At 37.8% G+C, this 26,000-nt stretch overlaps 1 protein-coding gene across 1 annotated transcript in view; it reads left to right on the top strand.

Annotated features, from left to right (window-relative positions):
• Positions 1 to 5,788: 5,788 nt before the first annotated feature.
• The window catches only part of camkvb (CaM kinase-like vesicle-associated b), a 43,211-nt gene continuing 22,999 nt past the window's right edge, over positions 5,789 to 26,000 (top strand). The window contains exon 1 of the mRNA XM_043252610.1: positions 5,789 to 6,026. The gene's annotated coding sequence lies outside the window, so the exon portion shown is untranslated. The remainder of the gene's footprint in view (positions 6,027 to 26,000) is intronic.

Below are 26,000 nucleotides of genomic sequence, written 5' to 3'. Positions count from 1 at the left end.
AGTGACAACACAAAAGACTATCAGGATGTTAAAAAAGTGAAAAGTGAGAGTTTAGTTTAGTCTTCCTTCCACTTTGTCTCTCTCAAATACAGTACAGACACAAACGTGCATAATTAAAAGCTTAATGAAAATTCTTAGTATAGAGATTTTAACGTTGCTGTTCATGAATCAAATGAATGTTAAACACATTTCATTTCTCTCTCTAATAACTGTATTAGTTTGCATATCGCTCAAGCCTCAGTTGTATGCTATAAAATTTCTAAATATAAAAGTTTTTAAAATAGCAACAGAGACATGGGTTGAGATGTGTAAGAAATAATGTCTATACACAAGAGCATTTTAAGGGCAAAAACTTAGCAAATGTCTTGAAATACAATATCTGAAAAATGTCTTGAGGGGTAACCATGGTATATAAGGAATAATTGACTCCGTGCTGTTGAATTATTGAAAAAAAACGTACACCCAAGGTGTTAACGGCCACACTGTTTTACGTTTTAGCCTTATTACCACCTCAGGTTGGCATTATGTTTCAATAATTTAATGGCCCGTTGTCAATTATTCCTACATAGAGTCTGACTTGGGTCACATCCATCAGTGAACTGTTGAACTGTACCTCTAAACATCTTTCTGTGCAAAATGTCTCTAATTATAGCCTTTCAGAAAAGAAGCAGAGAATGAGACCTTTAAAAGGTGACTCTGATATGAAGGCTCTTTTTTCTTCCTGAGGCCTAATCAGAGGTATAATCTGGGAAAATGGCTTTGGGTGATGATAATGGTCAATCTGTGCTGTTTGTTGCAGGACATAATCATTTTACCCTTTTTTCCAGCACCTATGAAGGTGAAGTGCGTTATTTTTTTTCTAATGTTTAAACCCTTTCTCAGTTTATTATGCAGAGAGAACTGTAAATTATTGGAAGGTTGATTTTCTGAATAATATAACACTTCAACAAGCCTGGCTCAACCAGTGATGTTAGGTTTAAGCTCTATATGTTTGTCCAAGCAACTGAATGCATTATTTTTTAAATGTCTGTTTTAGGATGCTATTGGTGCAAAAACGGCCCACTTCAGCCTTAAAATGCAACGAAGACGTTGTTTTGATTCCGTTATCTTCGGGTTAATCGTTTTTTTTATTCCTACCCAGTGTCCATGTACAAACTACACCTTCTGAAAAGATTGTACAGTGAAAATGTTAAAGGAAAATGTGCGAAGACAATGCATCTCTTGGAATTTAATTATATTTCCAGATCGGATCTCTCAGAGACAAAGAAAATGAAGATTTGCCCACACTAAGGTAAGAGTTTGGAACAATAGACTGACCCAGAAGTGATATACGGCGGCTGAAATGATAGAGGGAGAATGTTTTCAGAGATAGGATTTCTAAAATGGGAGGATTGCAAGACATTTGGACTGATTTTAAATGCTTTAGAAAGCTCACAGTCACCTCTCAGCTCTCATTTGTTCTGTTTTGTAGTGCAGCGTTCAAACACAGCAGTTTAAAAGCTTCGCTCTGGAGACATAAACACAATTAGGGAAGTGTTAAGTCCCTTTCACATGACTTGCGTCAGAGCTTCAACACACATGAGCACAGCAAACAGTGCCATGGAAGGGCAATTTAGCATGTACTGAGACCGACTTACTGTAATGCATTTCTTTCTTTAAATGTTATCAGATGCTTTAGACATTGTGTCTTACACAACTCTTAACATGCACGCTTTAAGAAAAATGGTAGCTGAGAAGATATTTTCAACCGATTTAGTTTAATTGATGTATTCAGGTTAATTCATGATAAAGGAGCGTGAGTTGAGTGGTAATAACATCTAATATTAATCCAGTAACAAAAATATTACACAGTAAAAACTGTATCTTATACTTGAAAAAAAGGTCCTAAAGGCAATAGATAAAAGATAATGTCCTGGCGGAAAACATCTACATCTACATATGAAACAAATTATGGCTCAGTGATTTTAAATCCTCTTTGACCTCAATGTAAACACACCTTTTTAGGATCAACATTTCATTTTCAGTGTGAGAAAACCGATGCAAATCACGTGAAAGCGCTTTTAGACTTATTTCATAAAACTGTGGATGCCAAGCTGAAGCAGTCATTTTCATCTGTGCCGACTATATGATGGGAAACTTCATTTATATTTTATATATTGGCCCAACAGATATTTTCCCCTTAGCTTTATCTAACTGCCTTTCAGCATGCTCTGGTTATTTCACTTTCTTGCAGTCATAAAGTTATTTGGTAGAGTGCTTATGTGTCACATTCAGTGGAAGCATCGCAACGTGTTGTCACAACAGCAAACTATAATAGATGGACTAGATGCTTTTCTAAGGGCGTTCTTGATCCATAGAGGAGAATGTTTCCACGCAGCAATCTTCAGGGAATGCTATTGCGTGGCACACATTGTGCATGTAAGTACAGAGAAATCAGTCCATACCTGAAATATAGCTTAGGAGCTGCGCACATGGTAAGGCAGAGCAGCTCCCGGGGCAACATTTGCAGCTGCGCTTTCAAGTGGCATGGACGCACTAATGGCAATTGTTTAGCACCTTAACTTCAGCCTATAATTTTGTTGATTTCAATATATGTTAGAACCTAACTGGTCTCATGGCATTAACGTAGAACCTGTGTTTTAGGACATTTCTCTTTGAAACTGTGGCAAAACATACAGATTTTTATGAGACCAGGTTGCTTAGAACTCAAGATGATTGCAACATGAAGTCAACATGTACTTGGCCTAAAAAAGTTTCTATTGGAATATAAGGTTCTGTGAATAATCTTTAACATCCATACATTTTCACTGCAAAAATAATGTAAAATCCCTTTTTTAAGTGAAAAAAAAAACACACTCAGCTGAGAGATCTGTTGTAGTGTAAGGAGATCCAACCAGATCAACATCAGCTTGCAAACCCCAGGGTTCTTTGATAAATCCCATCACAGATCCTGTTTCTTACTTAAGTCTTCTAGTAGGAGCCTCTGACATATTGAGTTGCTATACATAATGTGGCCCTAAATAAAAAATCATTACTGGGTATGTTATAAATTGTAAATGTCAAGGGACATCTTATATGGATTTGTAGAACAGTGGGTCACATCTCAGGAGGTCTAGGTCTTCGGAATTTATGAATGCTCAACACAGCATAATGTAAATGCTCATTCTGAAGCCATAATGCATCATTTGAGTTGACTGCATAGCGTTCTTTAAAAAGCACAGCCATTCCACGATTTGATCACTAAGCGAATGTGTTTTAAAAAGTGTTGGTGAATGTGCTTTGATCTTTTAGTAAATTTCATAGATGATTACAACCATCTCAGTATATCTGGAAGATGTAAAGCATCACTTTTTTGCGCCCCCTTTCTATTTCACCAGTCATGATATCCATGCTGTGCATATTTGCCTGTGATAATCTGTAACCATAGTAACACAGGCTTGTGTAATGTGGTGATGTTAACAGTGCATGAGCACTGTGATACCACAGATGAGCACTACCCTATATTCAAAAACAGAGAGTGTAGCCTTAGTTCAGTTTTGCATTTATAACATGGGGGGAGAGACAAAGTATAAAAAATAAATAAATCCTCTGGCCTTTTGAGTTTTATGGGTCATTTCTGACTTGCAATTTTCACAAAATACTGGTGGTATACATACGCATCTAAAACATCATGCTTTTTATGTTTGAATAGCTCTAAAGACAATATTTTCAAAAATACAAAAATACTGAAAATGTACGCACCCTCATATAATCGAAGGTGTAGATGAGTTTGAACAGATTTGGAGTATATTTAGCATTACCAATGTATCCCCTACAGAGAACGGTTACTGTCAGAATGATTATTACAAACACGCTTTTCACAAAACACTAATCGATGGGCTGGAGTGGATTATTGTTTTATCAACTGTATTCTGACGGCACCCATTCACCGTAGATGATCCATTGGGGAGCAAGTGATGTAATGCTGAATTTCTTTAAATCTGTTCTGATGAAGAAACAAACAAAGTTCAATGATCTTGAATGGCCCGAGGGTGTGTACGTGGTCAATTTGTTAAATAAACACGTTTAATTAGATGCGATGATAACGGTGATGAAAATTCTGGTAAATTTCCGTTTCAACCAGTCATCAGAGGATTTATGATTACTTGTGTTCACAGAACGTTTTTTACATTTTAGATGCTGCCAGAACGTTGCGATTTTTTTAAACAGAGTGGCAACGCAACAGTGATTCAACAACCAAAAAAAATCAGTTCATTTTATTTGATCCCTTTTGATTACAAAGCCATTTCTGTTTTGCGAAAATAAGCAGTCAGTTTTGACTCATTGCTAGTCACAAACGATTACAAAGAAAAGTCAAAGTAGAACTACTGAAACAGTATGATTTAAATAAAAAAAAACTGCGTTTATTTATTTGTTAACGGTCGTATGAACCTGATAGTGGGTGCTTGTTAGAGTTTGCAGTGCTGTAGCACTAAAATGTGTCAAACGAGTATGAGGATGTGCAGATTAGTGTGGTCTCTGGTGGATTTTGGTGTGATCTCTGACAGTTTTCAGAGGCTGGTGGCAGAGGACGTCCCCTGCAGAATGGCAATTTATGCAAGCTGTGTATTTGTCAACACTATTTAGTTGCTGCCTCCGATCACAGAGAAGGCTCTCAAAATATAATACATTTGAATGATAAGAGCTCCTTCAATCAATGCACATATCGCTTCTGGATTGTACAAACATTCAGATTTATTTCAAGAGATCCTCTTCTGCCCATGCCTCACAATGGCCTTCTTTAGTCGTAAGAGACTAGATCTTTTTTTTTTTATTCTTTGCATGGCATGGATACGAATTCAATCACAGATTCATTCAAGACGGCCTTCGCATTTTCTATGTGAGATGGATTTTGGCGAACGCGAGCAGCCATTCAAGCAGGCGCACTGCACACGTGTGCTTCAACTAATTCTTTTAGACACCGAGACCCTCGGGGGCAAACTATTATCGCAAGTAAGAACGTAGCTCGCATCAACAAATTCCCCATGGCGGCTGAGTTCGACCCCTTCTGCTCAGTGGTTTCACCGAGGATGAAGACGCGTGAAATAGTCTCAGTAGTGGTCCAAAATACGTCACTTCAAACTCGATTCTGCAAAAACGTACAGTGAAATGAGTTGGAGAACAGTTTGCTTCGACCAAATACTAATAAGAGCATCTCTATCCAGTGATGACGGGGTAAACATCTTGAAAAGAAGAACAATTATTAAGGGATTATGCATTCATTCATAAAGAAACCAGTCAGTCAGAAACACCATTTGCGTGCTTATGAGATTTCATGCAGTTACTTTATAAATTAGTTTCAAGCTGAAAGTGCCAGACCTTAATCACACTTTTTCTTATGATGATGTGTAAAAGTCTTTCCTGTGATGCACCATCAGCTGTTTACAGTGAAATACAAGCCTATGGTTTAAAGGTACTTCACCCTTCTTTTATATGCCGGATTCCATATGCTGCAAATATAATATTTTGAAAACACTATAACACAATTTAAGCATTTGAAAAAATATATAAAAGATGTTTTTTTTCTTTCATCCTATTTTCATTAAGTTTCTCGTCCTTTGCCCGATTGTGTAAAAGTGCGGTTTGCCTTATTAACCAATTATTATCAATACCACGAGCGGCAACAGAACAAGTTAAAATAACGCGTTACGTTCTTAATATTCGCTCTTATGATTTTAGATGGCCACGCCCCTACAAACGCCTGTCACATTAGCGCGCGTTATTTCTCTCACGCGCGTCGCTCTCGCCCTCTCTCTCTCTCGCTCTCTCGTTCGCGCGCGCATCTCCATCGTCCTCTCGCTGCTGAGAAAAAAAAAAAACCCCGCCGGCGCGAAACAGATGGGAAGGCATCCGCGGAATTTGCGACCGTTACCGAGCAGAGATTAGCCGTCAAAACTTAACGGACGCCGAAAAGAAGTTCAGTTTGTCCAGAAGACTTCTGGACTGAGAACTTGAGGACATTTCACGTCTGTTCACGACTAGAAAAAGTAAGTTTTGCATTAACGACACCGTGTTGAACAGAACTTAAGTCGGCGGAGTGGCTAAGTACGTAAAACGCGTCGAAGAAATTATTTCGGTAAGCTGTATTCGACAAACAGTAACTTTGAAAAGCAGGTCGACGCTAAACGTTATTCAGCGTGCGCTGGTTTGGTCAGATTTTACAGGAGTGTTCAATGAATGTTGCAGCGCAGTGTAATAACATATGTACGGACTTACACCAAAATAGACACTAAATTTAAGAAATATGTTAATCTTTACTTATATTTATATTTATTTGATGTGACGAGCTGCATGAAAGACGCCTTCTGCGGATAGCTTAATAATGTGCCACGTCTAAACCGGCTTAAAACAAAATGGTTTTCTTGTAACCTATATATATATATATATATATATATATATATATATATATATATATATATATATATATATATATATATATGATAAATACTATAATATAACCTATTTATATTAAATAACAATGATACTGAAAAGTCATGTGATATATTTTAGTAGCTTAATCTGAGGGTCTTTAGCTTTATTCGACGTTTTGATGTGATTAATACAGACGCTGGTTGCTGGTTTTAGTTTAACAAATTATGCAAAATAGTTAGTGGTAAACGTTGGGCTACTTGTTGAAAGGAGAGCCATCATTGGGGAATGATAGACACACGCATTCATTCATAATAAAGACACAAACCCCAAGCAATCTGTACTTAAGAGCTTCTTTTCATTTTCGTTTGTTTTCAGAGGTAAGACCGTAAGCACGTTTTTGTCTTTATGAAGATGAAGTATAAAAGTTGACCGTCTGGTGCCGCGCGATCGGTTGATAACGCGAAAATACCCCTTCCCCAAATCCGATTTGTCGCTTTTAACAAACAGTTACATAAAACAATATTGTTTGTTCACGCAGATATATTTTATAGCGTTGGAAGCATTTTTACTTAACCAACTCTAGCTGCATGAACATACGCTGTCTGCGACAATTATTCAGTATTTTAATGAGTCTAATGTCAATGCATTTATGTAAGTATATGTAAGTATTTTGAGGCTGGTTGAAAACAGGATAAAGCATTATTTGCATATTCATTTTTTTTTTTGTTCTAACTTTGCATATTGTGAATCTATTAGTGTCACTTAATAATTTATATACATATATTACTCCAGATTGCCTGAAGTAGTCCTTTGGGATGAACCATCGCTTTTTTTCTGCTTATAAATGAAACCAGGTAGGACTGGGTTATAACTTGTTTCCTGAAGTTTTTTCAGCACTTAAATGAAGTGCTTCTTGTGGGCTGGAGATAGTGTTGCTGTCCGTGGTGCTGAAACATGGCTGGCACCATAAAAGCAGCTATCTTACAATACAGTACTACTTCAGTGGTAAAAACCTGAGTGCTTCCATACCATTGGACCATGAGCTGAGAACCGAAGTCCATAATACGAACAACTGTCCATTAAGCTCTTAAGAGCATGTGGGGTATATCTCTGTCTCACAGGTGGTGTTTTGCATGGACTTGTGGGATTTTCTTGAGCCCTTTTATGATTGTTCTTTGACATGGATAATGAGCAGTGTGTTGTTTTAAATAAATTATATGTACCCTTGGATTGTATTTTGCAGGCTCTGAGCACATTTATTAAAGGAGTAGGTCACCCCAAAATGAAAATTTGCCGAACATTTACTCACCCTCAATTCATTAAAAATGAAAATTTGTTTCTTCACCTGAACGGATTTGTAGAAAGATGGCACTGCATCGCTTGCTCACTTATAGTCTACAGTGCATGGGTGCCACCAGAATGAGAATACAAATTGCTGATAAAAACTTCACAATAATCCTCAAGCAATCCACATGACTCCAGTCCTTCAATTAACAAAGCAAATGCAATGTAGAACGTCATTTAATATGATTTTAACAATCTGTTTCTCTGTTCATAACATTGCCTTTCGAAGTTTTAAATTAAATTCTTGGTAGATTTTATCGTGAGTAAACAACAGGGAATAGACTTTTTCACGGGAGTGAATGTTATTGTGGATTATGGATTTTATTTAGCAAGAAATAACGGTTTAAAGTTAAAATGCCTCACTGATGGATTTGTTTCATACAAACATGCAGCTTTTTTACTTCACAAGATGTTGGTGCACTGGAGTGGTGTGAATTATTGTGATCTTTTTATTGTTGTTTGAAGTCTCATTCTTACGGCACCCATTCACTGCAGAGGATTCACTAAATTTTTCCAAATCTCTTCCAATGAAGAAACTCATCTTTGAGGGTCTACGTCTGAGAAGATTTTCTTAACATTTTTGGATGAACTTTTCCTGTCTATCTACTGTTCATGAAGTGAGGTACCATATCTTCTTCTTGCAGATTCTTGCAGAGGTCTTCTACTAGGAAAACGTCTTCCACTATTATTTGAAAAGATGGATTATAACTTTTGCGACATGACATAAATATGATCACACTTTTGAAGGAATCTGAATTGTAATTTGAATTATTGGACTGTGAATACTCTGCAGTCATGTAATCAGTTTTTAAAGATTTTGTATAGCTAACATATTATGAACACTGCTTTCATGCCTTCACGTTTATTTATATTAATGACATTCATATTGAGCAAGAGAATAGGATCTGGAATTGCTTCAAGATTCATGTCGCCTGCTATGCCACAGCTCCTGAGTGAGTTTTGTGGTCTGACTGACTGTCTGTGGTCTGTCTGTTTGCGGTGACTTCCAGTAAGTAGATACAGACAAAGGATGTAATAAAGTGGACAGCAACTTGGCCATTATAGTGAATGCTTGCAAGGATTTGTGCTAGGAATCTTTTATTATTATTCTCCATTCACTTGGAAAGTTGGCATTCATTTAAATGCTGATGCTTTATAAAAAACAAGAACACCCAAAAACTTAATGAAACGGTTCTCTGCATAAGTTCTCTGCCTTTTTCATCTCTAAGGAATTCAAATGCACATAGAATATGCTTATTTACTATTGCTTAATTTTTAACACATACTGTGAGTACAAACATTGGACAATATCAAGACCTAGAACATTTTTTGTGTTAAGATGAAGATCTGTATTTGTAAGTTCCTTTAAATAGACTGACTATTGCTGTTCAGAGAAATGTAATTGAAATTGTGAATATATGAAACTTTAATTGATTAATAATTAAATATAGACAGTGACAATTGCAAAAGACTGCACTGTTGCTGCATTACTCTAGGGCTGTTCACAAAGAGCCTGCCATCCGCCTGCACTGTTTTTTTTTGTTTTACATGCTATATGGATGTGCTATATGCAGCATTTTTGGGATAAAAGAAGTTTGGCTTGTCATCATTCTATTTAATTCTGCTACACAGCTCTTCACTGTTGAGGAGCTGAACTCTGAACGGTGTTGTGAACAGTTTTGTGAACAGCTTCTGAGGTGGAGGTTTTAGTACAGCATTTATTTGGCATTGATCCTTTACATAAAATATTAAACTGTAAATTTTAGCGCTGTAGTCGAATCAGAAAAAAGAAAAGACAGTCTTGATGCCATCAGCTTTAATCATACACCCGGTGCAATGTGACGCTAGGTACAACGTTTTTTCAACGATTCATCCTGACACAGTTAACATTTTCATGTCCAGCACCACGTTTTTTAAATAGCAAATGCAAATGATCTGAAAACAATTTTTGAGTTGTGGCATAAAAAAAAAAAAAAAAAAAAAAATTCTATCTTTATGTGTTTGATCATCACTTGAATGCAGATAGGTTTTTATCCAAAAAAAAAAATGCATTTGTTATCAAAATAGAGCATTTTTATCAAAGCAAAATCCATTCAGATATCATATTTTTTTACCTGTAAATAATTATATGAATAATTGAAATCAGTAAACAGAACAAACAGACACACAAACACACATGCATATACATATATTTACACACACACACACATATGTTTAGGCTACGTACATACATATGTATATATATATATATACACACACATGCTATATTTATATATAGATCACACACACATACATACATATTTATATTCATATCGTCAGGTTATTGATCTATCCACGATGAGATTTCTGTGTCTGTTTTTGTGTCTGTAAAGGCATATCTCCATCAATAACTAACCTACTTTATCCCGTTCAGATTCAAAATGCTCAAAACAAGGTCTACATGCATAATCTATATATACTTATATGGTCTATGTTATGATTTATATTGTCTCTGATCCTTCCGTTTATGACATTTTTTCAAGCCCGGTAGACCCCATTCAGGACGTGCACTCCCATACCGTAATACACCTAGAACAGGGATATGTCGCAAAAACTTGTCTCTGGTGGGTGTCGAAATGACAAGATATCTCGCCAATGGCAGGGAAAGAGTTAACAGAACGGGGAGATGAGAATCTGACTGGTTTATTGAAATTTACACCCAAAACACCAGAAAATAGGTACAACGCTTTTGGACCTTGGACCTGGCATGCTAACCATTTTTCTACTAGAAAACTAGCAAAAGTGTTTTGGGACATGCCCTTAGATAATTAATATAGAGTTCCTAATCTATGAGATAATACATTACAAGCTAATATTTGTTTCAGTATCTTCTGACGGAAAAACCAGCATGATCATTTGTATATGTCTTTGTAGGTCATTAGTATTGAAGACCTTAGTCAATAGGTAACTGACCCCGAGGGCACTGTGTTTGCATTCCTTTGACCTTTCCTGAGAGATAACAGGCAGGGTGAGCTTCTCTCTTTCTGTGTCTCTAAGAATATATTGATCTGGTGGAGTTACTAAAAAGAAACAAACACAAGCTGAAAATGCCACACCATCAGCAAAACTGGAGGAAGCAGCCATATTTTGTCTCACTGAATGATTGTGTTTAAATTAACTTGTGTTGGCCAGAAACATGTTAGCTTTAGCACAACCCAGGGATTCTTACAAAACTGGTATTTAGTGAATTTCTTCATAGTAATCAGCATAAGCAGTGATTGATCAGCATAAAATGCTGTGGTGTAACAAAGTGGTCTAATCTTTAAGCTACATTGAGTCACATACATAAAAGTCACTGAAACAAAGTGCACCATCCTTGGTTGTGCGGTGACTAATAGAGTTTAGATGCTTCAGTTTTCTTAATCTTTATCATTACTGGCAGCACTGTGTCTCTTGGGGAGAAATTATAAGAGGTCAGAGAATTATTTTGAGAAATTATTGTACAGTATAGACATGGTTTTACTATGAGAGTGATCCTGTTCAGCTGTGCACCTCCTTTGGGGAGATGTTAGATTTGATACTTCTGAATATGTCACAGCTGGAACATGTTTTTTGTATGCTGCAGGCTTTTTGCTGCTTCTGGAGGCAGAGTTATGTGTCCAAAATGGTCCATCACCACAAGTTTGTCAATCATCTGTTGGCAGATCATTGATTTATCAAATAGTAAAAAGAAAAAAAAATGCATCTAGGCAGTTACATTACATACTCAGTTGACTGTAGGGAATGAGTTCTTTTATTTTCCTGTAAAACATAGCATACTATCTCAGAAACAAAAGAATAGTAAAACGTTGCTGAAGCTCATCTCTCTGCTGAAAGGGTTACTTGTGGCATGAGGCAACTTCAAAGCTCCACTCCAGCTGATAGCACCCATAAATAGCGAATTTGAAGGGGAATTTTAAATCAAAAATTGATTAATATTTCACCTCCGCATTGATTCATGCTGCCACTGAAGACATTTTCATCTCTCTGAATCGTTGAGGAATTATGATGACTTTATTCCCATGAATCATGACATCATCTGAGCATCACATCTTTTCTCATATGCCTTTTAAACTTTTTTATTGTGCAGTGTAACATTTCATTATCCATCAATGTCAGTTTAAGTCTGAGAACTACATTAAATGAAATGCATGATAAGACAAGCTATAATGGTTATGTTTTTGATATGCAAACAGTTGTTTTTATGATACAGAAAGTCTTTTTAAACCACTTATTTTTTGGATGGTCCCCTCATGCCACCTCAAGGGCACACAGTTTTTTTATTCTGCATCATTTTTGACAACAGATTTATACTGCACTCAAGGTGTCTCTTTCTTGGTTTCTACCCCAAAAGAAATATTCTTTGACTGACAGCGAGTGACACATTAAAGTTGTCAGTAAGTTATTGCCTGTCCTTATTCGGTTTTTGTTAAGTTGGCTGTCAACAAATGTGGTGATTTAATTACATTTGCAGAGGGACTCTGTGTAACAGCACTGGATGATCCAGTGGAAAGAGTCACACTTTCAGGTGAAGGACGGGGTAAAATCCATTTTCATTAGAACTGCCAGGACTCAAATATTTGGCCTGTGTTTACATGAATGTCTACGTAGTGATCAATAAAGAGCAATCTCCTTGAGCTCTGACAGGCAGCGTACTTGTACACAGTTGATGGAGTTACAGCCCACCCTTGTGTGTAAAAGCTGAATATAGTGCCTGAGTTGCACTCTTGGAAATATTCAAGGAGGCCTTCTGCACTCGACAGGTTAAAGGCAACTTCATGTAGGCCTACCTCTTCAGTAAAAATGCACCAAAAAATCTGTGTGAACATGTAGCTTGAGTAAGGTAAGTGCAAAATATGAATAGATGCGAAAAAGCCTCCTTTTCAAAACCAAAAGCCAGTCTGCACAGGAAAAAAATGACAAGAAATGCAGTGTTTTGGAGGCTGATGTGCAATAGTTGCTTTTAATAGTATTTTACACAATGAAGATTCAAAGCATACAATCATGGAGGAAACGCTATGTTGAGGGGTCTTTAGATGAATGTAACTAGCTATCGCATCAGTAAAGGAGACACAGTGGTAACTTCCAAAACAGTGGTATATTGACCACCACAGTTCAGCGGACGAAGCTAACCCAAAGCAGGGTTGGTTGGCTTGAGATTGTCAGGAGGATTGTCTGGCTTGAGAGCTCTTGGAAGGCTGGATGAGCAGGAGACAACCACAACCGTGCAGATAAAACCATCAATAGTCTACATGCAAAACATCTACACAAGTTTTAAAGATGATACATGCTCCTGAAAGTTAAGCTCATGCTGTGTAGCGGTTGTGTAGGCCTACTGCATGTGTGTGTGAGAGATAAAACAGTGGAGACACGGATGGACCAAGTGTAGGCTCAACACATTTTCATTCCCAACTCACCACATATTGAAGCTTGGTCGCGACCACTTGACATTGCTTTAACGTTCAAGGTACCTCTTTAGAGTCATTTTTAACGCACTCACATCTCATTAAAAAGATACTCTTATCCCGTCACACAAATATTCACAAGACACACAAGAGCCAGTAATATTTCACAACCAAAGCTGACTTCAGGCTTCTTCTGCTGACATTTTTTGAATTTGCACACAGAAGCACACAGGAAGAGCTTCATGGTGGATGTAGACAGTGATTGTTTCTGTTTGTGTCACAAATCAATCATTTTGTTGATCATGAAAAGATCAGGCATAGACTAAACGCCCTGGTGGATGGATTTGATAAACCACTTCAGGAGGTGGTCTGGGCCAAATTTCACACAAATGTAAATGCATCTGGTTGTTAAAACTAAATGTAAAAATGTTTCCTCCAAAACTGTTATAATAACATTGCAAACTTAGTTAAATTTAAATTTAGTGGGAAAATTGAAGATAGGAATTTATAACCGTTTAAGTGGTCAAATGGAAATGTTTTAACAAACCAGATATCCTATGAGCAAGTTACCAAGTGTAAACAGGCCCTAATTGTAAGTGTGAAGTGGGGGTAGCACAGCAGTGTTTTACCTAGATTGGAAGTTGAGCTTGCGTTGGCCCTGAGACCGACACTGAAGTATCTGAGGGGCTGGAGCAAAGTGATAAAAGGTTTCTCTGTGGATTGAGAGGATATTTGATGGTGTACCAAAGGTAGGATGGGCTTCTGAGCAGACTTCTGGTCTGAAGCAGAATATTGAACATTGACAAGAACAGAATGTAAGAGAGGAGCAGACTTTTGAACTTGAACTATAAAGGTCCCTGCAGAGCTTATGTTAAGTGGACTGGTCTTATGACACAATGGTAACTTCCAAAACAATGGTTTATTGTAAATAGTGGAAGTCAGAGAATTGCAAATAACAATAAAAGTCAATGACTAAGTGCAGGTGGGAACCAAGAGGCATGCTGGGAGATGTAAGTATAATGACATGGCTCTTGACCGAAGATTGAACAATATTATTTATCAATACTGTAGTTTTATATCAGTTGATTAATTCAGAGAAGGATGAGACAGACTATGTAGTGAGAACGAGCAGTTTCATTGATTTACAGAGATGTAGTCGACTTTGTCAGGCAGAACGTATCCAACAGATGAATTGAGTGTGCGTGGGATATGTCGTCAAATACTTCCAAGCGTATTTGAAAGCTCTAATTCAGAAGGCTTTCATTCACGTGGTTCACTGTGCTTCCACTTACCCACACAAAGACCTCATCTCCATGTTCCTGTCCATGTAAATGTTCTATTTTAACTGCCTGATCTTAGATAAAAAGCGAGACATTTCCCTTTTTTCCTCCTAATTCTGAGCGATGAGTGCGAGAACAGGCGGCTCCTAAATTTAGCCTTGTATAACATCATGCTCCCAAACCATGTGCGTTTTCTTTTTTTCATTTGCTGGTTTACTGGAACTGTAGAGTGAAATGCCATTGAGGGACTTTGTAACCAAGGCAACAAACAATAGCGGTACAGAATGGTCAGATTAGCGTATGAGGAGTGAAGGGCTTAAACTTGAGGTTTTTTTCTGTACATTTTGTATATATATATATACGTATATATATGTGTGTGTGTGTGTTGTGAAACAATTGCCATACCTTACCTGCAGTGGAGCTATTTTACAACAAAACATTTTCCTATGGCTGTAAACACTATTTTGAATACATGAATGACACTGCTTTGTACCAACTGCTTTGTTTCACGTTGGATGCACTTTCTATGTGAACATAGATGGAAATCTTTGTTGTGATGCTTCACACTGTTCGAAAGATGTGTTTAAGTGTCTTGTACCAGGGATTTTTAAACTGGATTTTCCATTACTGAATCTACAGCATCACAGAAAAAGTCATCTGAGCTTGTAGTCTGAAAATACTGTATGCCTTTCAAACGAAGTTGTCCTCTAAAGGAAAAGTAGTTTCACATAGATAACTCACAAGTTATCAGCCTTTATCAGATTAAACTCACCGAATCAGTCCTAACTCACTTAATTTGACTCACTGAAATGCAGGGCACCATTGTTTTCAACATTTTCTTAAGATTTCTAAACAAATTATCAGCTGGTTGTTTTTATGACAATGTGTAGTTAAAGAAATTCATTTGAAACAGAGTTTTATTTTAATGGGATGTGTCCTGTGTGAATAGCTCTTTAGGCTGTTGATAATGTGTAGTAGATAATTAGGTATGTTGTAACCAAGAGGAAAGCGTGATTACTTAGATGTTGTTTTTTCGAAGCTTGAGAGATTTAATGAAGTAATGGTTTTATGTATAGTATTTGTATAGTTGTTGACATGCAGTAAGAAGCATAAAACGTTAGTGTTGGAATTCTTTGTAGTGCAATATTAAAATGGTATAACCTATATAACATTGTTGAGATCTCTTCTAAGAGACGTGAGATTTCTGTGGTCAAAAGTCTCAATTTGATATCTATTTAATAGGGTTTTAATGATTCGCATGTTGTGTATCGTACAATTCATGATAATTTTCCAAATCATAGTGATCATCCCCACCCCCTTGTTAGTGGGGACTTTGAAGTGAGCAGAGCACATGTGTGTCATTATTTAGTTGTTTGGAATGCATTTGGCAAAGGAAGTGATGTAATTTCCTCATTATCTTCAGCTGGGATGTTCCTCTGATAATGAACGCAGCACGGTGTACGTCAGCAGATGTCGCCGTTTTAACGTCATAAATGTCTTTTTATTGTTGTTAGCATACCTGTTACAAATAAACATACATTTTTTATTAAATATGCTTATATTTAAAAAACTAATATGTATAAAATGTAATTTTATGCAATGCATCCATTTCTTAACAAACCTGCTGATGCACACCGTTGCTGCATTCATTGTCACAGAAACATCCCAACTGAAGATAATGAGGGAATTACATCGCTCCCTTTCACAAGTGCATTCCAAATGAATAAATAATGACACGCACGTGCTCTGCTCACTCCAAAGTCCCCACTAACAAGGGGATGATCACTATGATGATTTAAAAAATGGCCAAGAATCGTATGATACGCGAATCGTTGCACCCCTACTATTTAACCCTTTTACTATCTCTATTAATAAACTGCAATATTAAGTCATGTTAATAATTTGGGAGGAACACAGATCATTTACACAGCTGGTACAGCATTAGTGATTATATTGTTATCCAACCAGAACAAGAGAAATCTCCTATAAACGATCCATAATGTCCTACCCTGGCATCCTCTCGATTCAGCATCCCTCCACCACCCCGACTCCGCCGCTCTGTTGCTGAGCTCCGAGGCCTCTCTCTGGACAGCACCCCAAATACGCTTAATCTTTACTCGATTTAATTATATGTAAGTGTGAACCTGTGAAAGAGGTGTCATCTGTGACTTTCTTTCCTCTTGGAAATGTTCGCGACGTGTTCTGGATGGGGTGTTTGGATAAGTGTTGGACAGGTTTGGCAGACTTCCTGCAGTGTGAGTCTAATAAGCTAACCAACCATTTCAAAGGAGGCTTTTTTCAATAGCAACAGCAAAAGCAAAAAATAAATGCTGTCAGATTGCACACAGCGAGCTTCGTCAGCTGGAGCGCAGTCAAACAAATACACACACACACACACACAATCTCTGCTGGTATTAGCGTGGCACGATTAATGGGGGCGTTAGTCCTCTATTAACCAAGCTGTTTCTCACCTTCATCACTCAGCACTCCTCATCCTCCCACCATGCTGACCTCTGTCATCCGTTCCGTGACTCATCTCTCTCTCTCTCTCTCTCTTCAGAGCTGTTCTTTCCAATCACACTATGTACTGACATAAAAACACTGACTAGTCACTGTCCAGTTAAGACCAACACTACAGCAATGCACCTCCATTTATATTTAGGCCGCGGGAAAAGAAAAAGCTCTTACACGCAATTGACTGGGAGAGATAATCGAGCGAGGAGGGCTCTTTCACCCATGTGGGTGTGAGGATGCTGGAATTCATCCTTTGTAAAGCCTGGTGGGGCTGTTTTGAGCAGTGAAACGGCTTTCAGCTCTATTAACATATGCGGCAGAGGGCAGTTTTGTTGGCTCACAATGCTGGTCTGAAAGCTTATAAGAGCAGCAGTCATTCTTTCATCTTTCACTCTGGCTATGACTGCCTTAAACTGTCTTGCTATTAAATATGGCACCTTATAATAAAGCGGACGAAAGCTTTAGTGCATGTGCATTTTCACATTACTCGACGTCTTAGTTAGGGCAAAAGCATACAAAATGTACTGTACATGAATACAATTCACGAGTTTTTTTCCTAACCAGACACAAGGAGAGACGGGACATTTTGCAGATTGCTTTTTATTCCTTTGGCATCTTCCTGGGTAGCAGTGAAATCTCATTGCGTCATGTTGTGCATCAGTTTCAGTTCATTGTAAACGGACAAATTGCTTTCCATCAGACACTTTGGGTGAGGACACGATTTGTAGCTGCTTTTTTAATAATTTTACTGTTTCTTCCACCACTTTACATTACATTTACATCTTCATTGCTGTTCTGGACATTTCATGATCAATATTGTGACCCATCCTTTGTGTTTTTATCATTTTAATTTAATTGTATGACTTTGATTTAGCAGAACATGAAGATTTGATTGATGGTGATAGAAAGTACAGGTTCATTTTCTTGTGTTGCTTGATCTGTTTTCTCAAGACTTGATTGAATAGTGAATGGGAGAGAGAGAGGGAGGGAGAGAGAGAGAGAGAGAGAGAGAGAGAGAGAGAGAGAGAGGGGAAGGCCCTGCTGTTCTTGGGTAAGAGCTGGCAGTCACCCTTATGAGCGTCCAGGACAGATTTTTTGCAGACAGCATGTGTGAGACATGCTTCAGTTCCCAAAGCACTGTGTAAGTGTGTGTAGTAGTGTGGATGCATTTAAATGCAAAACAGATCAGTACACTTTTGCTTGTGTGTCAGGGTTGTCTTGAAATTAAATGAACATGAACTGAGAATTAAAGAAATATTAAAACAGTTCCTAGAATTGGGAACATGCATTCACTTTTAACTTTTTTTTTTAACTTTAAACATTAATAAACTCCCAATTCGCTGCTTATTCATAGTAAGTAAAGCAAAGTGAAGTTGTAGTAGATATGTTTAGGTATGGGGTAGGAAACTGGAAATGAAAGCTAAATCCATTTAAACTATTAACTAGACTAATAAAAATGACAACACCACACAAAAATGTAAATCTATAAAATTATTAAAAAGAAAAAAATTAAAGTAAAACAGAATTTAAAATGTCAACTAAATCGTATGTATTTTACAAATTGCCAATTAGTTAATGTGTTGTGTTGTGTTGATCAATCATATAAAATTGTGTGAGTGAGGTCGTACTGAACACACATATTCATCTGTGGTCAATTCTGCTACATCAAATAAGTCTTATTGTCTATTTTCTTATGAATCAGCATCCCTTTAGCTCTGTCAGATCTGAAGCTGAAAAAGATTTAAGCAACAGCATGTCTGAATGGCAACGAAGTGTAACAAAACTATTGGTTTGCCAGTACACAGTGATAACACCACTGAAATAATCAGACTATGAGAATACATAAAGGCCCAAGCAACTCTTGCAAATTTCAGACTTTGGCTCTCTTTCCGAGTCATAATGCGTTTGTGGGTAGCTTCCAATCTAATTACAGCATGTTCCAGCACTCTGTGATGTTCAAAGATGAACACTCAGAGGCATGGACAGACAGACACTCAAGTCCAAAGCTGATGGATACAGAAATTAGTCATATTAAGACACTAAATAGCTTGAGACGAGAACTCAGAAGCTGAACCTGAACCAATAAAACATGTTTTGTACTGAAAGTCATTCTATATCCTCATAGGGTTCAAAATGACATCTGTTGAGAGCATGTGGTGATTCTGTCTATGAAATAAACAAGCTAATATGCCTCAGTTGGCAGTGTTTGTTGCAATTTCTGCATGCATGTCTGCAGTGGGTAACTTGGAGTTATTTGTAGATTATTTAATAATCTACTTTTCCATTCTGTGCCACGTGATGATTTGTATTGTCTATTGCTCAGCATCCTACTGACTCCTTTTTCTCAGCAAACCTCACTTAATTTTTTCTTACTTTATGTAAGTCACTGTGTTTTTTACGAAATTAGCTTGAAATTACATCATCTTGCTTTGTAAATCTCAGACATTTTATCAAATGATTTAGTGTTGTTGTATTTTAATTTCTAGACAAGTCAAGCATTATGTTTATAACATTAGACCAAGTTTCACAAAATACATTGCCCCAGAGATTAGTATTCTACATATTTATGAACAACAATATATTTGTCCAGACATCCAGGGTTAAGAGTGACTTCTCATAGGCTTTCCCACTCGACCATGGTAACCCTGGAAGAAATTTTTAGGCATTCAAATATAAGATTAGTCTAATGTATTCAGTAAAAGTCATTATGTGTTTCAACCTGGAGCGATAAATAAACTTTGCCTTTTGTGAGAGGCTGAGAGCGTATAAGATAACAAGCAATATTGTTCTCGTTTACTATGCAGTCTTTGGACACTTTTTGTAAGAACGTCTCTTAATGAAAATTATATTTCTGTAATGATCCGTTTCAGTCAAAAAGACCCTTTATGCTTGATAGGCTGGAAAGTATTGGTGCATACTGAGCGGGGCAAACGAGAGTGCAGTTACCCCTGAATAATGTACAGTAGCCATTGATTAGTCTTTTTATTGATTTCCTTTTATAATGGCACAAATGGGGACTTTAATTCCAAGTGAAAGCTCAGCAGGAAATGAACACATTTCATCTCATTATACGCTATTAAACTAAACATCTTAGCTGGTTACAGAAGTGGAGTGAATAGGAACAGAATATGAGATGATATTCCAGAACAGAATAAAACCTAAGTGAACTTCTGTGCATTTGTCTATGCAGTTGTAATGCAGATGGCGCAGTCTTTGCCAGCTGACACTTTAAGACACGTCTGCTATATTTAGAATGTGAGAGACAGACTGTACAACTACAATATTGAGGATGGCAATGGGGGGAAAGAAGCACAGTGTACTGTAGTGCTCCCAACAGGCCCGCATGCACCTGTCATAAATGAACAGGCTTTTTTAGGAGCGCGGTAGGACAGGTGCAAGCATGATCTAGAAAAAGAGTACTCATTTAGTGCATTAGGTAATTCTAGCAAAAAATATACATTCTGCGGTTTTATCATTAAAACGATATTTGCAAATGATCAGATGAATCTGAGCACACTCACCCTGCATCCAATTGGATGCCAAGCCCACTAGAATTGATAGCCCGTAATTTGTCTCTTCTCTCCTGACTACTGCAGTCAGCATTCCGAACGGACCTTCAATTACTGCACGGCCTGCATTCATACTGACTTTCATTATTATTTATCTGCCGTGCGAGCTTAAAATATTTCTCGTAATGCCGATTTTATGCAAGCCAATTAAAACGTGCGTAGCTGAAGCAGCATTTGAGGCATAGACATCTAATGAGATTAGAGAGCGCACATGGCGTGCTCATAAACTCTTCATTCTGTAATGAAGAGACATATTTATGGCAGCGATTTTGGAAAGTGTCCTCTAGAGTCACTGAAAATGTGCACAGGTCACTCCTCACTGTCTTGAAGATTCATTCGGCCGTCCTGCAGCGGAATTGCCATCTGTGTTATTCGTAGCAAAATATTTGAGTAAATGCATAACTCCCTCAAATGAAAGTGTAAAGTCTGACAGAGGTTGATGATGCATCGATGCACGTAAAAATGATCCCTTGCTAGTTTCATTGCTGTTCAGTGTGTATATTTTTTCTGTGGTGGTAAGAGAGCAGTCTGCTGTTGTCATGGAAATACTGGAAAGTGTGTTAGTATTTTGGGCTTGTCATCACCCTGTTTATGCTTGTTGCCAGATCTTCTGGTAAGCATAAATGAATCTGTCTGATGTTGTTGCAGAATATAAACGCAGTGTGTTTCAAATTCTAAATCGGTCACATGGTCACTTCACACACACTTTGTGCTGATGTCTACATGAGCAGTCTACATAATGGTGGTATGACATTCATTTAAATAATAATAAAAATAATCATGGAATTATGAATAGGAATGATTTTCAGAACCTCAGTCCTTATGAAGTCCTTCTAGTAGACTGATTGGCTAAGTAATACTGTAATTTATACAGCTGCAAGTAATACTGTGATTTCTACAGAAATGTTTTTTACAGTGTAGCTATAGACATTTGTCTCTTGATTTATAGGCTGCACCAAGGAGCTCTGCACGCTGATGTACATATGCATATATATAGGCATGTGGATTTACACAAGTCCCTGCTGCATAGTTCAAGCATGTTTTACAATCTGCTGTCCTCATGCATTGCAACATACAGCCAAACTGAATGTTATAATTAGAGAAAGTCCTGTCAGAGCTTTTAGATCTTAGGACACCTTATGTTGTGTTGCAAATCAAAGGAGAAAACTCAATTACTGACCAAAATGGTTTATTGAGGACAATATGTAACAATGGCGGTGTGATTAGATTCTTTCTGTAGTCGACTCACAATAAAAGTAGGGTAAAGCTTCTGCTGCCATACCATAGATTTATTTAATTCTCAGTCTTCCACAGAACAAGATTAATGCATGGTTTTTCTTTGTCTCATAAAAAGTTATAACAGCAAAGCATCCACCCTGCCAATCACAAAGGTGTGTATGCTGTATGATGCATGAATTGCATTTTTCATCTTTTACCAAAATGATCAATAGTAATGGAGTACACCACTGCAAAACAGACAGCCAGAGGACAGAAAAAGACAGAGAGAAGGAGAAAAAGCCTTGTGGAGGACAAGAATAACAATGAGGATTTGGAGGAGCCTTGGTTCAACTATGCACGGGGAATAACTCAGAAGAGCAGTCGTTCCAGAGCTGGAGAGAACTGTCAGAGAGCAGCGCTAGACAGAAATAATTGATAGAGCATCGCTCTCTTTCACACTGCTCGTTATCGTGTGTTGTTTCTCCATTGGTCCAACAACACGATGAGGCTTGGAGCATTTCGTAGAAGCAGCAACTCTCTTTGTGGCTGACTCAAACACCTCATTGTACATTTGAGATGGTGCAGCTTTGCTTTTAAACTGGCCTCAAAAATCTTTAAAAACACTCCAAACAGCCCAAACAGGAAAAAGTGAAGCCCAAATGACTGTGGATGGACAGCAGATGCTCCTTTATCAGTCCTCACATTTTTACTTACATTTGAAAGTAAGAAATGTGCCAGGGGGAGCTGTCTAGAGATGAGATCTGAGAGTCACTTTGACTGAAGACTAAAACAGAGGACAACTAAGCTGGATAAAGTCTTCAGCAACATTTCTGTTCAAGAGCCATCTAGAGGCCTGGCACAAACACCATGTATTCTTCACTTGAATCCCATCCAATCTCATTGTCTGACCAGTTGTGGCTTTGATCTTAAAAAACAAACAATTTCAGCATATTATAATTCATTTTAAGATGTATAAGATCTGTAGAAAATGTGAGTGGTTCAAAACCACTTCATTATGTGAGGGTGGTTGCCAGAGTTTTTTTTCTGGCCCCAAAAAAGCCTTCTCCTAAGTCTCTATGCCAGGGGTTCCCAAACGTTTTTTTTTTTGTTTTTTTCAGCCAACCCATTAGAAGTAAACTGTTAACTTGGAAGTACCCCCTGTAAGTTACAATACTAATATTTATGTGTTTAATTCTTCACTTTCAAACATTTAAGTATATCTGTAGAGTGTGCATAATATATTAATATATTAAACTAAATTTGAACACTTATTGGTTTAATAAAATCCTCATTTACTTATTAAAAGTTATCTGCTTATATCCGGCCAGTCACTGAGTGAGGTTATACAGCTGTCTGCTGTTACATTACAACATTGTGATAACTGCTGTAAGCTACTTTAAGCTAAAATCATAGCACTGTTTTGTTTTTTTGTTGAGAGTATTTTCAAATTATATTTCATTTGTAATGAAAAACTATTTGACATTAACAAAACATTTGAGACATATCTGGCAGCTACAGGTCAGCTAAATGTCAGCAGAGGCATTAAGCTTACAGCTAAGAAAGAATTTGATTTGATTGACTTTATTAATCCCAAAGGGAAATTCACATGTTACAGCAAAGCTTACAACAGAATAGATAAATAAAAAATTAAAAAGTAAATAAATAATAAATAAAATACTGCACAATACTGTATTTCATAGAGCCTCCATTGTGTCCAGCATTAAAGCACACTCTACACTATGTTATACAAAGCGTCATTTAAAATTCTATTGACACTAATTACATAACCTAATAGCGGTTGGTAAAAATGGCTTTTTATATCGTTCTTTATAACATCCCGGAGCTGAATAAATCTTGTAGTTAAAAGAACTTGCACAGGCTTGAACTGTTTTGTGAAGAGGATGACAATCTTGATTCATTATACTGACCAATTTTCCAGTCATTCTATCCTGTGTTATCACATCAATAATGAGTGTGAGGGACCGAGAGGTCAAAGACAAGGAACACCAGCCGTCACCAGAAAAAAAACCCTTTTAATTAAACTCAAGAAAGTAACTTTACACAACAAACCAGACAGACAGAAACAGACCAAAAAACAAAAAGCCACCAAAAATGGACAACACAACAGCTTATAAAGAGAAAGATGGGCCCATTACAAATTAAGAGGGAAATCAACAATACTTCACATTTAACAAAATGAATCAAATCAAAAAGATAAACCTAGCACAAAGAAACACTAAATCATCCCCAAAGAACCTAACCCATAACCAAACAACAAATAGACAACTAAATATAATTAATAAAATCAGCAATTTTTCCTTTCTTGCTCGTCCCCCGACCATCTCTCCGAATGGTACGCGTCCAGGAGACCCGTTTGCCTTTAAATTCCCAGTTTCCACCGGACTCTAATTTCCGTCACACCAGGAAGTTGAAGTACTTGGGCCTGACAATCGTCGCCACACGTCGCCGGTAAACTTAACTCAAAATAGAAACAAAGGTAAATAACACATACAAAGCAACTAATTTGTGTGCACTCCAAATCAGTAACAATGTATGTTATAAATGAAACCTATGGAAAATAAAGTTATAAATCATGTATGCTTATGTGATTAAATGCAACTGACAAGAAAGTTAAACTAAACCATAAATAAACATGAATTACAAAATGTGTCGTGTGTGAAAAAGGTGATACGGGTATATTACCACTCATGTGCGTGCCACCACTCAGGCCGTCACATTTCCCCTCCTTCAGAAATCTCGCCATTACAGCGAGAGAGATAGTCTGCAGTAACATTAGCTTTACCAGGCACATGTTGAATCTTAAATCGGAAGGGCTGTAGGCCAAGATACCATCTTGTAATTCTTCCATTAGAATCCTTCATTTTCTCCAACCACTGCAAAGCTTTGTGATCAGTCTCCAAGGTAAATTCACGTCCCAGTAGGTAATACCGCAAAGAATCCAAAGCCCACTTTATGGCCAAGCACTCCTTCTCTATTGTTGAATAGCGTACCTCTCTTGGAAACAGTTTACGACTAATATAAGCCACTGGTCGACGGCTCTCTGAAGGCCCCTGCAATAGAACAGCTCCCACTCCCTCTCAGAGGCATCTGTCTGTACAACAAAAGGCTTACTAAAGTCAGGGTTATGCAAAACACTGTCGGTTGTCAAAGCTCCTGAACATCTTGGAAAGCTCTCAACCGCTCCTCAGTCCACTGCAGCCGGTTCGAACAACGTGCCCCACCATGTCGGTTAGAGGAGCTGCTCTGCTAGAGAAATTGGGGACAAACCGATGGTAAAATCCAGCCATACCCAAGAAGGATCGCAGGTCCTTGCGTGTCTGAGGCACCACACACTTCTTCAAAGCTTGAACTTTCTGAACTTGTGGTCGTACAACACCCCGGCCAATGACATAGCCCAGATACTCGGTCTCTTGTTTAGCTATAGCACATTTATTGGGGTTGACAGTGAGGCCGGCCCTCTGAAGGCGCTGCACCACTTCCTGGAGATGCCGCACATGTTCCTCCCAGGTGTTACTGTAAACAACAATGTCATCGAGATATGCAGCAGCAAATGGTAAACCACGTAATACTTGGTCTATTAACCTCTGAAATGTTGCCACAGCCCCGTGAAGGCCAAAGGGTAGTACCTTAAAATGGAATAGCCCACCTGGAGTTCTGAAGGCAGTCAGATGACGAGAGGATTGAGACAGTGGGATCTGCCAATATCCCTTAGATAGGTCCATTGTCGTCAGATACATAGATTGACCCAAGCGATCAATTAAGTCACTGATACGAGGGGTAGGATAGGAATCAAACTGGGATACAGAGTTCAAATATCGAAAATCAATGCAGAACCTAATGCTCCCATCCTTCTTTGGCACAAGGACTATGGGATGACACCACTCACTGTTTGACGGCTCAATAATGTTCAGACGGAGCATAAGGTCCACCTCCTCTTGCAAAGTCGCCTGGAACCGTTCAGGAATTCTATAACTCTGGCGTTTCACCACAGCACCAGGCTTCAGCACTACATCATGCTCAATTAGGCGTGTAAAGCCGGGGTATTCTGAAAATACTTTTGAAGTAAAGAGAGATTGTACCTGTGTTTTCTGGGAAGCTGTTAGATGATTTAGCCCAAGATTTCCAGGAACTGGCTGTGGGAGATACTGCTCCTCTAATTCTTCCTCTACCACCGAGCGAATCATGAGGGACTGTGCTTTTTCAGAACGGGAACCCACTCT

The sequence above is a fragment of the Puntigrus tetrazona genome, chromosome 11, assembly GCF_018831695.1.
Source record: "Puntigrus tetrazona isolate hp1 chromosome 11, ASM1883169v1, whole genome shotgun sequence".
Classification (NCBI taxonomy): Eukaryota; Metazoa; Chordata; class Actinopteri; order Cypriniformes; family Cyprinidae; genus Puntigrus; species Puntigrus tetrazona.
The sequence above is the reverse complement of the archived record's forward strand: the minus strand, read 5'-3'. Positions and strand labels throughout refer to the sequence as shown.